At 35.3% G+C, this 14,804-nt stretch overlaps 1 protein-coding gene across 6 annotated transcripts in view; it reads right to left on the bottom strand.

Moving 5' to 3' along the window:
* The window catches only part of CDC42BPA (CDC42 binding protein kinase alpha), a 338,092-nt gene that overhangs the window by 252,787 nt on the left and 70,501 nt on the right, over positions 1-14,804 (bottom strand). The gene's annotated exons all lie outside the window — the stretch shown is intronic.

Raw genomic sequence — 14,804 nt, 5'->3', positions numbered from 1 at the left:
GAATTATCTTTTGGAGGGTGGGTCCCTTGAAGTACACTTGGAATTTGTTCCTCCAGATATAACAGTAAACTGAAGTTTTTATCTGGAAGTTTTGAGAAGGTTGTGTCACAATTTGCAGATGAAACGTACCTCGTTGTGGCAAACAGGTAACTGGTTCTTGCACCATGGCAACACACTTGCCCACACCCACTGAGTGTTTAGCAGTTTTTGACCAAAAATAACGTGATTCCCATGCCCTACCCGCCCCGCCGCCCTATTCACCCAATCTCACCCAAAATGACTTTTGTTTCCCCAGATGAAAAAAGTCCTAAAAGAGAAATGTTTTCCTGAAGTGAGGAAAAAAGAAAAAACAACAGAAACACTAAAAGACATCAAAATTGACGAATTCAAAAACTGTTCTGAGCAGTGGAGAAAGTGTCTTAGTAGGTGTACTGCATCAAACAGAGAGTACTTTGAAGGTGACTGAAGTTTAAACATGTAAGAATAAATACACAATTTTTTATAAATAAATTCTGGCTTTTTTAGCCCCCCCCCAATATACCATGGAATACTATTCAGCCATAAAAATAATGAAGTATCTTTTGCAGCACCTTGAATGGAATGGGAGAACATCATGCTAAGTGAACTACCACCACATGTTCTCACTTATAAGTGGGAACAAAACCAAAGATCTGCAAAGACATATAGAATGGTATAATGGACAGTGGAGACTCAGAAGTGGGAGTGGTGAGGGATAGAGGGATAAAATATCACCTATCTGGTACAATGTGCAAAGGTGGGGGTGGTGGGAAGCCCAGACTTCTTTGCCACTATACAATGCATTCTTGTAACCAAAAACTATTTGTATCCTCTAAAGATATTGAAATAAAATATGTATATATTCAGTTATTAACAAATGGCCAATGATTTAATCACTTATGCCCACACAAGAAAACTGCCATAAAAACCACCAAATGACAGGGTTAAAGGAGTTTCTAGGTTGGTAAATACAATAAGGTGCTCTCATGTCTTGCCCTATGTATCTCTATTTGGCTGTTCCTGAGTTATATGCCTTATAATAAACCAGTAATAATAAGTAAAGTGTTTTCCTCTACTATTAAGTCGTTTCAGCAAATTATCAAAATGAAGGAAGGGATTGTGAAAATCCTCGGTCAGTCAGAAGTACAGGTAGCCAGTACTTGCAATTGGCATCTAAAATGATGACAGTTTGTGGAATCCCAGGTAGAGAGTGTCAAAATTCAAAAGGATTACTGGACACCCAGTTAATGTCCATAAAGTAGGAGAACTGATTGGTGTTCAGGAAAAAAAAAAAAAACCCACGCATCTAGTGTCAGAAGTGTTTTGAGTAAAAACACTCAATGGGAATGTGTATATTTTTCTGATTTTGAAAGCTATTAGTAAATGGCATTTCATTCTTTATATGAAGTTAGATGTACATTTAATATAACTTCTCTGAAGAACTATCTATCCAAATCATTTGTCAATTTTTAAATTAAGTTATTTGTGTTTTTACTGTTGAGTTTGTAAAGACTTCTTTTACTATGGATACTAGACTCTTATCAGATATATAACTTGCTAATATTTACCCCAATTCTATGGATTGTCTTTTCACTTCCCTAGTAGTGTTTTTTGAAAGCACGAAAGTTGTTAACTTTGATAAAATCTAATTTATCTATTTGTTCTTTCATGCTTGATTTTGATGTCATGTCTAAGAAGCCAATGACTAACCCAAGGTCACAAAAATATATACTATGTTTTTCTGAGAGTTTCATAGTTTTAGCTCTTACATGTATGTCTATGATCTATAGTAAGTTAATTTTTGAATATGGCATGAAGCAGAATCCAACTTCATTACTGTGCATGTGGACATCCAGTTGTTCCATACCATTTGTTGAAAAATTTTTTTACCCACCAAAATGGTCTTAGTAGACTTGTCAAAAATCAATTGTCTATAAATATATGGATTCATTTTTGGACTTTCAATTCTATTTCATTGATCTATATGTGATCTTTATGCCAGTATCACACAACCTCAATTACCATTCCTTTGTAGTGAGTTTTGAAATCAGCAAGTGAGAGTCCTCCAACTTTGCTCTTCTTTTTCAAAATTTTTTCAATATTCTGGATCTCTAAAATTTCCTTGTAAATTTTAAAGTCAGTTTGTCTGTTTCTACCAGAAAGGTAGCATGGATTTTAACAGGGATTGCTCTGAATCTGTAGATCAATTTGGGGAATACTGCCATCTTAAAGTATGAAGTCTTCCAATCCATGTATGTGCAATGTATTTTCATTTGTCTAGCTCTTCTTTAATTTATTTCCATGATATCTTATAGTTTTACCTTCATTTAAAATTATTTCCTCTGGGTATAGAGTCCTGGGTTGATATATTTTCTTCTTTCAGCAGGTTTAAGATGCTATTTTCCATTATCTTCAATTTCCATCATTTTTGTTGAGAAGTGAATTATCTTCTCATTGCTTTTTGGAAGTTACATGTCCTTTTCCTTTTAGGTAACATTAAAATTTTCTCTCTACCTTTGGTTTTCAGAGGTTTTGCTGCATTTAAGTTCCATATTAATCCTGTCATGGAGTTATAGGAATTGATTTGATTAGAACTGAATTTCACTCTTGTGATGGCAGACCCATTTCTACTTCTCCTTACACCTACAGGCGACAGCATTCAAAGGTCCCAACTAATATCTGGGAGAGTTAACAGAGCCCTCTGCTTTACTGAAACCTGAACTCCAATTTTTGTCTACCCTGCCCATGAGACTTCTGAAAGTTCTCAGCTGCTCTGCCACTACCTCCAAAAGAAAGGCAAAATACTAGGGTTTCCTCTTAACAGCTTAGTTCTGCAACTTTCAGTCCCTTGAATTTGAACTGATTTCAGAGCTCCTATGCCTTCAAACAGATACATTTATATTCTTATCAAGATTTTCTAGTTGTTTTTAGCAGAAGAGTGAGTGTGATAATAAGCAAGTGAGTCATAATCAGAAGTTCCGTGTAAATGATTCAATGTGTCGAATTTCTCAAAATATCCAACTTGATTTTGACTAGCATTTCATAGAATATAAATTAGGAAGAACTAACATCTTTACAGATATTCTGTACCATCTCTGAACATGGTGCATCTGTTTTTCAAGTCTTTTTATCACATACTGTAATAAAGTTTTTAAGTTTACTCCGTGTAGATGTTATGTGTTCTTTATCAGTTTAAATCCTAGATGTGATTGTTTTTGTTATTGTGAAAGGACTCTCACACCATCATCTCTTCTAGTTGATTACTGTAAGTACAGAGGAATTCTACTGACTTTTGTAAAATTATTCTTTGAGAAATACTAAATTATCTTATAAATATAATTTGTGTACTGCTTCTGTATATTTTTATATGTAGGTTACCTATAAATACTCACAGATTTATCCAAACCTGCTAACTTATTTCTATTTCTTTTCTTGATGAATTGGCCAGGACCACCAATAACATATAAAACTGTAATAGTATTAACCATCTTTGTTAACCTTGTTCCTGATCTTAGATGGAATGCATCTAAACTTTCTCCACAAAAGGTCTGCTTTAGTTTTCTGAAACAATCTATCAATTTAAGGATATTTCCTCTTTATTCCTATTTTCTTAGTTTTATAATAGATATATATTAAAGTTATGCTCTTTCTACATCTATTGAAATAATAATGTGATTTTTCTCCCAGGTCCCAATAAGCTTTAAATATCATATTAACTTATTCAGAGGCCAATGTTAAGTTTTGATACTATCTGTTCTCTATATAACAGATCTCTGGCCTTGTTTTTATTATATTCTTCCTTTTTATTTCTTCTAGGAAGATTTCCTAACTTCTTAAATTAATATTTGGCTCATTCATTGCTGTACTAGTTGGCTAGGGCTGCCATAACAAGGTAACAGAGACTGGGTGGTTTACACAACAGAAATTTATTTTCTCATAGTTCCAGAAACTAAAAGTCCAAGATTAAGATGTCAGAAGGGTTGGTTCCTTCTGAAGGTCTTGAGGGAAGAATCTGTCCCCCACCTCTCTCGTTGGCTTGCAGATGGCTCTTCTCCCCATGTCTTCACATTGTCTTTCTTATGTCTATGCCTATGTCAATTTCTCCTTCTTATAAGGATACCAGTAATACTGAGCAGGGGCCCACCCTAACAACCTCATTTTAACTTAGGTAGCTCTGAAAAGACCCCATTTTCAAATACAGTCATATTCTAAGGTACTGGAGGTTAGGAATTCAGGTACTGGGGGTGGAGGGGAGCGGAGGGTGGAGGGACACAATTCAGCTCATAACAGTTACCAAAGTTGCTTGTTTCCTGGTAAATGTACCATAAATTATAAATCTTTAAGTACTTAAAGTTGTATCCCACAAATTTTGACATATAACATTTCCATTTTCATTCTATTTCATAATTAGATAACTTTTTAAGTATCCAAACATATGGGTCATGTTTAGCTACCTGACTGATACTAGTTTTCATTTATATTTTATTAAGGTCAAAGATCATAGTTCACATAATTTTTAGGGGAGAAGTTGTTGAGGTACCTTTGTGGCCTAGAATGTGGTAAATTTTAAGAATGATGTGTATGTGCTAGAAAAGAATGTATAGTTCGCTAGGTGTAGAATTTTGTATATATCTATTAGGTTAAGCATGACAATCACATCATTAAAATATTTTTTATCTTGTCCAAAAGGCAAGATAGTGGTGGAGATGGGTTCCAGAAACCAGGTACTAGGACTAGACTTGGCAAATGCAGGCTCAAGATATCTGCAGCATCAGTAATTCCATGACCCAGAGCACAAAGAGCTGTCCTGGCCACCTTTTATGCCTGATAATGCTACGAGTACCCTAAACACCTTTACACCACTGCTGATGAACTGTTCAGTCTCCATAATGCCAGCATGAGCTATGCAAGTGGGCTGTTTGAAACTTTCTTGGAGAGACCCAAGATGCCTCAGAGCAGAGTTTGCTAAGAAGATTTACCTGCCTAAAAAATGTTGACATCGCCAGGCTCGGTGGCTCAGCCTGTAATCCCGTGCTTTGGGAGGCTGAGGTGAGTGGACTGCCTGAGCCTATGGGTTTGAGACCCGCCTGGGCAACTTGGCAAGACCTCATTTCTACAATGAATAAAAAAAAATGTTGATATCCCGGAACAGTGGCCAAAATGCCTAACCATTAAAGACAACAGAGTTCCTGTGATCCTTCCCAGGCATCTGGGGTCATGAAAACCATTTGTGACCAGGAAAACATTTACACCAATGGGAACTTGCTCACTTACTGTGTATTATGTGGATGGCTATATGGAGGATTCCCTCTGAAGCCTAGAATTTCTGAACCAAGAAAGGCCTGTTCTCTCTCTGGTCTCTATGACTACCATGCAGGTTGCAGACCCTAGTCTACTCTCAGCCCCATGTGGGTACCATTTTTGTCCCACACCCATGTGATGGAGATAGAGAGACATTTCCAAATACAAGACCTGTGAGCCTTGCCACACTTTCTCCTAAAAAGATGGCAAGCACTACAGCAACAGTTTCTACAGTGTCTCTTCCAAAGCAGAGATCATGGTTGAAATTTACAAAAATGGCTCATATGGACCCTTCTCTGTGTATGCTGATTTCCCGCAATCTAAGTCTGAAGTGTTCAACATGAAACCAAAGAAATGAAGAAAGGCCACACCATCTGCATCCTGGGTAGGAGAATGAAGAATGCCCTACAAATGCTTTTTAAATATGGCAAGCTGAATATAGCAAGTGGGGACAGGGGTGGGAATTCCTTTTAGTTCCGATATGATTCAAGAATTTAGAAAATGGCTAATGTGCTTCAAAGCCTGAAAGACTGAACTAGACCAAATCTTGTATATACAACTTGGATTATGTTTTCAGGGTTAGACAGAGTTCTCTTACACAGAAAATAACTCTAAACTCTGGCTACCTCTCAGCCTCCTCGGACCAACTGATCCTCACTGCTGACAAAGCAAAGTGAGTCCTTTAAATTTTCTGAAAAGGAATTTCATATAGTCTAGTGTTCTACAGAGTTTCTGTTGCTCCAACTCCTACTACAACCAACCTCCAAAACAGAACATCATCAAAGAGTAAAACTCAGTGAAAACCTAAAGTGTTTGATTTTGGATTTTCCAAAGGAATGGCTTCTGGAATTCCTAACAAGGAGTAAGTTAAGAGGAGAAAGGGTGGACAGTCCTTTAAATGAAGAAAGCCACTTTCACCTGGGGTCCCTAAATCTGTTGAGCCTTCCAGTATTTCATACACTCTCTGTTCTTTTCTGTAGCATGGTTTTTTAAATAGAAGCTTTACTTGCAATATACCCGGACAGTTTATGTGAATGAACAATTCCAACACTTAACAGAATTGCTGTGCTAGTTGCAGAGTTGGATACATGCCAATAGACTAGCTTAAAACAAAACTAGGAGTTCCCTGCCGGATACGTATTTGACTGACTGACTGACTGACTAACTTTTAATCCTTTGGAGAAACTAGTTTGGAGAAACTAGTCTTTAAAAAGTACTACTTTACTGATTACTTTAACATAGGATGGAATAACAGTGGCATTAAAAGCTTCTACCTTCAAAAAAACATGTATGTCTTGATTTTTACCTGCCTGACTTAGCAATTTCTAAGAGGGGAGCATTCAACACACTAACCGTAAACTATTGAAAGTTTTCATATTCCCTCATCTAAGTTCTATCAGATGTTACTTTATATATTTTATTTTATTTTATTTTATTTTTTGAGTTGGAGTCTCACTCTGTCGCCCGGACTGGAGTGCAGTGGCCGCTCCTGGACACCGCAGCCTCACCTGCTGGGCTCCGGTGATCCTTCTGCCTCAGCCTTCCGAGTAACTAGAATTACAGGCATGCGCTACCACGCCCGGCTGATTTTTTGATTTATTGTAGAGATGAGGTCTCACCTGCCCAGGCGGGTCTCGAACCCGCGGGCTCAGGCAATTCACTCACCTCAGCCTCCCAAATGCGCGGGATTACAGGCTGAGCCACCAAGCCTGGCTACTTTATATATTTTAAAACCAATTTGTTAGATGAAGATGTCCCACGATTACTGAAGACTCTTTTTAAAATTATTTTATAACATTTATAATTGATAACATACCTTCCTAAAACTACAGCAAATATAGAGCTCAACACAATTACAAAGTAAATAACATATGATTTAAATTCAGATAAAGAAACAGAACGCTGCAACCACATAGACCCTCTCCACCCACAGCCCTGTCTGATCATAACCATCTTCCCAACTACTATCCTGATTTCTGTGATAAAACATATCATATGCATTCTTTCATATTTTGCTACCTTCACTCAACATCTTGTCAGGTTTTAGAATCAAGATTATTCTAGCCTGACAAATAAGTTGGGCAATGGTCCTTCTTTTTCTATTATCAGTGGAAGTTTAGGTTTAGAATTACTTCTTCCTTAAATGATGCACAGAACTTGCAGATGAAGTCATCTCAACCTGAAAGAGTTTTTAAATGACTTTTTAAATGAATAACACATTTACATGCTTTAAAAAAGAAATCAAAACAAAAATAAATTTAGAAGTGTTGTTCCCGGCTGGGCTCAGTGGCTCAGCCTGCAATCCCAGCACTTTGGGAGGCCAAGTCGAGTGAACTGTCTGAGCCCACGGGTTCAAGACCAGACCGGGCAACTTGGTGAGACCTCGTCTCTACAAAAAAAAAAAAATAAATGTTATTCCTACTCCTGTCTGCAAGTCCCCCATTCCCTCTTGAGCCACCTTACAATGTTATTCCATAAAAATCTAAGTATAAACAATATTGCTTCCTCTTTTTTAAAAAAAGATAGCATGCTAAAATATTACCTTGCATCTTATTTATTTTATAATATATCCTGGAAATCTCTCTACATCAGTACAGTGAATTTTCTTAACTAAAGCTACACAGTATTTCATTGTCAATAAAACAGATTACGCAAACAGTTACTTACTGTTAGATACGTGCATTGTGTTTGTCTTATTTTATACACTTGAACCTTTGAACCATTTGTGTTTTGCCCTGGTATGTGGTATGAGTTTTATTTTACTCCACAAATAAACTTTCCCAAATGGTTATCCAGTTGTCTCAAAATGATTTAGTAAAAATTATATTTATTCTTCACAGATTAGAGATACTGCCTTTAACAGATATTAAATTCTTACATGTATCTGACTGAGTCTGTTTCTAGACTTCTTATTCATATGCTAAGTGTTGAGGTTTTATAAAATGTCTTAATATATAGGTCTGTCATTGTTCTTCTTTTTAAGAGTTTTCCTGATAATTCATAATTATTTTCCTATATAAACTTTGGAATCAACTGGGCGTAGTGGCTCATGCCTGTAATCCCCACACTTAGGGAGGCAGAGGCAAGAGGACTGCCTGAGCCCGGGGGTTTGAGACTAGCCTGGGCAACTTGGCAAGATCTCATTTCTACAATAAAGTTTTTTTTTAATTAGCTGGGTGTGGTGGCGTGTGCCTGTAGTTCCAGCTACTTGAAAGGCGGAGGCAGAAGGCTCACCTGAGCCCAGCAGGTCGAGGCTTCGGTGGCCATCAGCATACCACTCCAATTTGGGTGACAGAGTAAGACTCCAACTCAAAAAACAAACAAAAAAACTTTGGATTCAGCCTGTCTATTAATTAGTTTATATATATTGGAACCTTTTCATCTATTAATTAACTTAGAAAAACTTGACACTTTTATGAAGTGTCTATGGTAAGTGTCTATGGTAAGTGGCTATGGTAAGTATATTTTTTTCTATTATTTTCTGTGGTTGTTTGTATGTTGTAAATTAAATGCCTTCTGATATGTATAATTATTATTGAATTAATATCTTTTATTTGTAGTAAGTTTCAGTTATCAGCTTTGGTTTTTGAGGTATATAATAGTATCATATGTACAAATCAAGGTTGTAACACTTCCTTTCCAACTCTTATACCCAATCAATTAAGATACATACTGGCTTTTTGATAGAAATCACGTATGTCTATAACTGGGCTATTCCAATTCATTTTTGTTTGACTCTAATTCTGGGAAATTTATTGGACACCATTATTGGCTTATGTACTGGCAGAAAGAAGGAACAGAGAGAGCAAAGTTATCACAAAAGAGAAAACTAACATACGTTTCTGTGATGAGTAAGAATGCTGTAACACTTCTTTTAAAATGCTAAATTCTTGCAGTGGAAAAAAATCCATATTAAACAATGACTACTACAAAAATAACATTAAAAGGTCTGTCTAAAAAGCCAATAGAGAAATCAAAAAAGAATATAAAAATATATTCAAATAACCAAAGAAGTCAGAAAAAGAACAAATGAAAAATAATGGTGAGGCAAACTGAAAACAAAAAGCAAATGACATACCTCAATCTACTATGTCTACAAATATATTTATTATGCAAGGTCTAAACCAGGTTTCAGCAAACTACAGCCTAAAGGTCAAATCTAGCCCATCACCTGTTTTTGTAAATAAAATTTTATTTGAACACAACCACATGCATCACTTATTACAAACTATATCTGGGTACTTTTCACACTACAATGACAGAAAAGAGTAGTTGCCACACAGGCCATATGAACTGTGAAATCTAAAATATTTACTGTCACTTTACAGAAAAAGTGTGTTGACTAATGGTCTAAATAATCCAATTAAAATACAGAGATTAACAGAATGTATTTAAAAAACTATATTTAAAAGGCTCAAATCATAAGAAAGATGGCTATATTGAGGAAAATTAAAACAAGTATTACCTTACATAAAGTGAAACATTCCATAATGATAAAAGGTTCAATGTATAAGAAAGATGCAACAATTTCAATGTGTGTGCACCTGTATGAGATTCAAAATGTATAATATAAACAGTGATGAAACTACTGGAGAGAAATTCTATTTGAAGACTTTAATATTTCTCTCTCAGTCACTGACAGAACTAAACAAAAATCAGTAAATTACAGATCTTAATGACAGCGTCAGTCAACTAGATCTGACATTTGTAAAGCACAAGCAATAAATGTAGAACAAACATTATTTTCAAGTGTTCATATAGACCACATTGTGATGATAAAAAAATTTCAAAAGTACTGAAAACCTTGAGTATGTTATCTGGCTGTAACAAAAATAAATTAGAAAACAGTAATAAGATAACTCAAACAGACCCCAAAATCATTTCGAGACTGTGGTGGCCATGAGCGTGCCACTGCACTCCAGCCTGGGCAACAGAGTAAGACTCCAGAAGAAAGAGAGAGAGAGAGAGAGACAGAGACAGAGAAAGAGAGAACGAGAGAGGCAGAAAAAGAGAGAAAGAAAGAGAGAGAGAGAAAGAGAGAGGGAGAAAGAGAGGGAAAGGGAGAGAGGGAGAGAGGAAGAGAGGGAGAGGAAGGAAGGGAGGGAGGGGGAGGAGGAGAGGGAGAGAGAGGGGGAGATGGGGAGAGAGGGGGGGAGAGAGAGAGAGAGAGAGAGAGAGAGAGAGAGAGAGAGAGAGAATGTAGACAATTCACATAGCTAAAAGTGGCTTTGTTCAATAATTAATACTACCAAAAAGCCTCTAACATGATTTTTCAAGAATAAGAGGAATAAAATCAAATTATAAATATCAGCAATGCAAGAGAGAATATCACCTCAGATTCTACAGACATTAAAAAAAAATTATGAACAACTTTATAAAAATAAATTTGATAGCCGGGCTCAGTGGCTCAGCCTGTAATCCCACGCTTTGGGAGGCTGAGGTGAGTGGATTGCCTGAGCCCACGGGTTCAAGGCCCGCAGGTTCGAGACCCGCCTGAGCAACATGGCGAGAGAGACCTCATCTCTACAATACATCAAAAAAAAAAATTAGCTGGGCATGGTAGCATGCACCTGTATTTCCAGCTACTTGGAAGGCTGAGACAGAAGGGTCGCCGGATCCCAGCAGGTCGACGCTGGGGTGGCCGTGAGAATGCCACTGTACTCCAGTCTGGGCAACAGAGTGAGACTCCAACTCAAAAAAAAAAAAAATTTGATAACAAATTCCATGAAAAACAAAACTTACTAAACATAAGATGAAAAAGAAAATCTAAATAGTCCTATAACCATCAAAATATTAATTTTTTAGGATTAAATTCCCCATAAAGAAGAATTCACCAGGCACAGTGGCTCATATCTCTAATCCCAACACTTTAGGAGGCAGAGGCAGGAGATTGCTTGAGGTCAACAGTTCAAAACCAGCCTGAGAAACACAGTAAAACACTATCTCTATAAAAAAAAATTTTTTTTAAATTAGCTGAGTGTGGTAGGGCATACCTACAGTCCCATTTACTTGGGAAGCATAGGCAGGAGGATCACTTGAGTCCAGGAGTTCTAGGACCCAGTGAGCTATGATGGATGGGAGGGAGGGAGGGAAGGCTGGGAGGGAAGGAGGAAAAAACTCCAAATCCAGATCGTTTCACTACCAAATTCTATCAAACATTTAAGGGGGGAAAAAAATCAATGTTACACAAATGTTTAACAATGTTTCCAAAATCTAGAAAAAAGAACACTTTCCAATTCATTATGTAAGTTCAGGATAACCCCTAAAGTCAAAACTTGACAAAGATTATCTTTAAAAAAAAATTATAAATCAACATTCTCCATAAATACATATGTAAAAATAGTTAAAATATTTTTAACTGAATGGAGCAATATTTTGAAAGGAAAATAAATCATAACCAAATGGAGCTGATCTCAGGGACTAGTTTAATATTTCAAAAATTAATTACACAACAACAAAGGCAAAATACATGAAAGAAGTAATTGATAAGTTGGACTTCATTAAAATTAAAAACTTCTGCTTTGTTAAAGACAATGCTAAGAGAATGAGAAAATATTTGCAAAAATATAACTGGTAAAAACTATTACACAAAATATACAAAGAACTCTTAAAACTCAACAATAAAAAAAACAACCCAATTTTTAAATGGGCAAAAAATCTAAACAGAGGCCTCACCAAAGATACACAAATGGTAAATAGAGCATATGAAAAGATGCTCTACACATCATATGTCATTAGAGAATTGCAAATTAAAACATCAATGAGATATCACTACACACCTATTAGAATGGCCAAAATCCAAAACACTGACAAGATCAAAAGCTAGTGAGAATGTGAAGAAACAGACACTTTCTTTCACTGCAGTTAGGACTATAAAATGGTACTGCCACTTTGTAAGACAGTTTGGCAGTTTCCTACAAACTTAAATGTACTGGTCCATACAATCCAGCAACCGTTATCCATTTGGTATTTACCCAAATGAGTTGAAGACTTACAGTCACACAAAAACGTACACATGGATGTTTACAGCAACTTTAGTCATAATTATCAAAACTAAAAAGTAACCCAGTTTTCCTTCAATAGGTGAATTTCATCCAGATGAATACACATGAATATACACAAATACATCCAGACAATGAAATAGTACTTGGCACTAAAAAAAAAATTAGCTATAAAGTCATGTACATGCATGGAGAAATCTCAAATGCATATTATTGAGAGAAGCCCATCTGAAAAGGGTACATACTACATGATTCCAACTATATGACATTCTGAAAAAGGCAAAACCATGGATACAACAAAAAGATCAGTGGTGGCCAGGGATCAGCGGGGAAGAAGGAATAAATAAACAGAGCACTGAGGATTTTTAAGCAGTGAAACTACTTAGTATGATACTACTAATAATAATGGTGGATAACTGACATCATATATCCATCCAAATCCACAGAATGCACAGCATCAAAAGTGGTGCACTCAGATGTCCCCTCTGTGCTAGTGATTATACAAGACAAACTTATGCCAATGCAAATTTTTCAAAAATGTATGTATCCCTAAAGTTGTCCATTCAAATTGCATGAAAAAAGCAAATAAAAAGATTGAATATATACTGAGATATACATTTTAAAAAGATCAACTGGCATTACATAGAAAGAGAATGTATGATGTGCTTTCACAGTGGTGCAGAGACTGGACAATAAATTACATATTATTAATGTGGGAGGAAGAAAACAACGCTGCACTGTCTGCTCAAATAGTAAAACACCAGGTGGAAGATGTCAAATAAATTACTATTGTACAACCTGTGTATCAATGAACCTGCAATGCCTGTCAGTGACTATTTCACATGGTACCACACATTAGAAAAATATAAGGTATAAAATTTTGATTTTTTTGTCATAAATAAGTTCCTCAAGGTCCAAAATTCCATTTTAAGCCAAATATCATTACAATAAAATAACTGATTCCAATGCTATACTATTTAATATGAAGTTATTTGTTTTTCACTATTTTGTAAAAAAAAAAAAAGTGTGGTCAGGTTGTTAGTAGGTGATCCACAAGATGTCTCTGAATACAAAGGGTTAAAGTCATATTGTATTTTGAGCAAAATAATAATGAAAATACAACATATCAAATCTTGTCACCTAAAGCTGAAGCTACTTAGAGTAAAATATATAACCCTAAATGCAGATTTGAAAATCTATGTCAACAAATTAGAAAAATTAATTAGAAAAAGAATAGCAAGTTAAAACTAAAGAGAGCAGACGAAGGAAAATATTAAAGATAAAACTAGAAATTAAAGAAACAAATCTATAATAGCAAAATTCAAAAGGCCAAAAGTTAATTCACTGAAAAAATAATGAAATTAATAAGCCCCTAGAAAGAAAAACTGGAAAAATGAGAGGTGTAAATGATCCTTATAGTAATAAGTATGAAAAATAAGATGATATGAATGAACCTACCAAAACTAACACATAAACAGATAATCCAAGCAGTCTTATTTCCATTAAAGAAATTAAACATATTAAAACTTTTTCATTAGCAACTCCTAGGCCCATATGGCTTCAGCAGTGAAATTTTGACAGTATACAAGAAAAAACTAACTACAATCTTCACAAACTCTCCTAGAGAACAGCAAAAGATGGAACACATCCCTTTATTTATAAGACCAGTATAACCAAGATACCAAAATCTGATCAGAACATTAGAAGTAGGAAAATTACAGGCCAATTTCTTTCAACACAGGTGCAAAGATCCTAAAAATTACACACAGAAATAGCAAACTAAATTCAATGATACATAAAAAGGTTAATACATCACAACCAAGTCGGGCTTATTTTAGGAATGCAAAGATGGTTTAATATTTGAAAACAAATTAGTATAATTCAATAACTTTAACAAAGTAAAGGAGAAATACCATGAGTGCCCCAAAAGATGCAGATAAAGTTTATTACTAAAACTCAAAAAAATTCATGATATTAATTAACAAGGTTGCTGGGCATAAGGTCAATAAACGAAATTCAATTATATTTCAAACTTCTATAAGAAAACAATTAGAAATGAAATTTAACCAACAATTCTAATTAAAATAACATCAAGAATATCATATATCTACGAATAAATCTACTGAAATATATGGAGGTCGTCTACACTAAATGAAAACTACAAAACATTAAGAAAAATATATAAAGCCCTAAATAAACAGAGAAATATACTATGTCTATGGATTAACTGATTCACTATTGTTAAGATACCAATTATCTGCAAATTGCAACTTCAATGTAATCCCAATTCAAATTCCAGTGGGAGGCGGAGCACATGTTTATGAGTAAATAGAAATTGAAAAACTGATTCTAAAATAATATGAAAATACAAGGAGAGAAAGAAAGACAAGGAGACAGCTAGGAGGAGGAAGAGTACATTCACTACTAGATATCAAGACTCCTTATAATATAACTAGAATAATTTAAGACAATGTGGGATTGACA

Source organism: Carlito syrichta, unplaced genomic scaffold, assembly GCF_000164805.1.
Source record: "Carlito syrichta isolate Samal-C Ts95f unplaced genomic scaffold, Tarsius_syrichta-2.0.1 Scaffold311939, whole genome shotgun sequence".
Lineage (NCBI taxonomy): Eukaryota > Metazoa > Chordata > Mammalia > Primates > Tarsiidae > Carlito > Carlito syrichta.
Note: the sequence above shows the minus strand (reverse complement) of the source record. Positions and strands in the feature narration are given on the sequence as shown.